The 2,875-nt window shown below is 37.6% G+C and overlaps 1 pseudogene; it reads right to left on the minus strand.

Moving 5' to 3' along the window:
* Positions 1-258: 258 nt before the first annotated feature.
* LOC124894830 lies at positions 259-2,442 on the minus strand (annotated as a pseudogene).
* Positions 2,443-2,875: the final 433 nt, after the last annotated feature.

Genomic DNA, 2,875 nt, shown 5'->3' on the forward strand with positions numbered 1-2,875 from the left:
CTGACTTGAACTGTAACAACTTTACCGGTTACTCCAAGCCTTCACTTCCCAGTCAAACACTAATAAATGATCTAGAAAATGATATCACGAAAAGAACAAACTTTTCACAAAATATTTTCCTAATAGGTTGCTCCCTGTGAGCAAGTTTCCAATTGGGTGCTAACTGCCGGATATAAGAGTACCATAGCAAACCAATTAAACAACAAGGACAAAATTCATGGTCTTTAAATACAAAACACAAATCTATTAGTTTGAGCCCAATCTTTCCAATTCTGTAGAAGTGGCCACCAAGTTCGGTAGCCACACCCTTAGTAAGTCAGTCTTAACGATGGAACCAACTAGACGGCATACACACAAATGAACTAAAGCATGACGCAAAATAAGGCTAAAAGCTGCACAAAGATCCAGGGATCAACTGCAGCGTTGCTCCCGGTCTTCTAAGTTTGTCTTCTCCCTACCATCTACAAGCAAAACACAGAATGGAACACAGTTGATGGGAAAGCCACAGACACAACTTTCACATGCAACTCCAAACAAAGTAATTTGGACTATAGAGGTACTTATACAAAGAAGAAATATTTTGATCTAAATATGTCACTGCACCTTAAAGGACCTGCTGATTTTTCTTCGCAACACCTTCAAAAATCCCGTCAGGTCCAAAATTACAAGACAAGTTTAGATGATCAATTGGACCTCGTAGCTGGAATGAAACAGTAAATTCACCCGGTGGGCATAAATTCTGAGTCTGCATCTTAAAAACCATATTCTTCCTGCGAACCTTTCTCTCTCCAGTCACGCTCACCCCTTTTATGAGAATTCTACCATTTGGTCCAACATCACAGCGAAAGACTTCTGTAACCACATGAATGGTAAGATCTCTTAATCATCAATTTGATTCATATGGATGCAATTTGACATTCATTGACCACATAAAAAGAACAGATTAACTGATGGTCTACAATCATTACAGGAAACATATAAAAGCCTTCATTGGAGCCAAAACAAGAGCAACCCAATGATGGTCTACAATCATTACATGAAATATAGAAAACCCTTCTGGCGCCAAAACAAGAGCAATCCACTGTGATAAACAAAAACACGCATTAAAAGAAGCAAGCATAATATTGATGAGAATAATAAAAGTTTAACACATGGAACACAATATGCCCATACTAAGCTAAACATAAATGGGATACAGATGTATCACAGAAGTATAGAGATCAAAGATATGACGAGCAGGAGAGAAAATGCATCCCCAAACTAATATCATTAGCAGACCCTGCGTCCTAGGGTACTGACAAACACTCTAGAAGGGAGGAATTTCAATGAGAGCCAGGTAATCAAGGTAGGCAACTGAAACATTTCTTGAAGCATCTGAATGACAAAAAATTACGGTTGTAAAGCTCACTGCACACCTGGGAAGAAGGCTTATGCAAGTAATATGTGGTCCTAGAAACCAAACATTTTTTTAATCAGTGAATTAAATGGAACACTCATCTCTATAGAGAAGTAGAAAATGAAGGCATACAGATATCCTATGACTAACGCTCGATAACAAAGCCTTTGACCTTTGTATCATTTCCCAAATATTGTTTAGTTCTAATCAAACTCGGTTTCATTAGAACCTTTGTGGAAGAACTACTGAAACTATTGGCGGTGAGGTCTTTATGTCTGAACCTCCTTTTTTTTTTTCTTTTTGGATACAACTCATTCTACATGCATTGATTTCATATTTAAGTTTCAGTATGAAATGGACATTTTGAGAAAAAGTAAAAGACAGATTTTATCTGAGTAAGGTGAAGAATGCAGCAGATTTATCAGCATGGTATTTCTGCAATGCATCAACAAGTTACATTCATATACAGAACATATGGTCGTAACAGATATTGTGATTTTCAACTTGATGTATTATATATTAAAAAAAAAATCTGTTGTAAGAAAGTAAGAGTTATAAGAAGATATGGTGATTTTCAACTGAAGAACATCTTACTCATATGTACAACTTACTTTCATCCCTTGCAACACCGGGAAGTGAAACACGGAATACATAAGCATCTTCAGATTCAGCTGTATCAACTGCACCAATGAGTGGCCCAACCTTTCCCAACAAAACCGATCCAGTAAGGGAAACCCCGAAATTAGCATGATTTATAAGATTGTCCCTCTCCTCTCTGGCTGGACAAGCAGAGAAAAAAACCATTGCAGGTGCCCAGCATGCTGCTGAGAGTTGATACGCTTGGACGATGAAGTTGTACTAGCTTCAACTGAGATTGAACTGGCATTGATATCTGATGACGATGAAGCATGATAACTATATGGTAGCGGAGGGCCAGTACATGGATACAAGCTGATGGGGGCCACATTAAGCAGTTGAGGATGCAGCGGAATTGAACTATTAGCTTCACCAGAATTCGGCACAGAAGACTGAGATGCTCCGCAATGCACAAGTAAAGTGCAACATTAGTTTCCATTTCGATAATCTCTAGAATTAAGAAATACCTAACTTGACTCCATAGGACGTAAAACCAATGTAAGAAGAGCTTCATTGGAGTAAGCAAGTACAGTTCATATGATGCACAAGTAGGAAATGATTTCTTTACGGATTAAGAAAGTTTTTTAACTACTTGTGCATCTTATGATTTCTCAAAAGCACAGGAAAGTCACAAAAGCATTCAAACATATTTTGAAAAAGAAAAGCTTCAGCATCCAGAGAGTAAGAATTATTTTGAATCTGGATGGAAAAAGGTGCCCAACAATTTATCAGAGGTCTACTTCACATGAAATTCTAATAACTTCATTGTTCCTCATAAAGGGTGGCTCTAGCCATCTAGGACACTCCCTATTTTCTCATTTAAAGAGAAGTCAAGACACAAAA

Source organism: Capsicum annuum, unplaced genomic scaffold (genome assembly GCF_002878395.1).
Source record: "Capsicum annuum cultivar UCD-10X-F1 unplaced genomic scaffold, UCD10Xv1.1 ctg77860, whole genome shotgun sequence".
Taxonomy (NCBI): domain Eukaryota; kingdom Viridiplantae; phylum Streptophyta; class Magnoliopsida; order Solanales; family Solanaceae; genus Capsicum; species Capsicum annuum.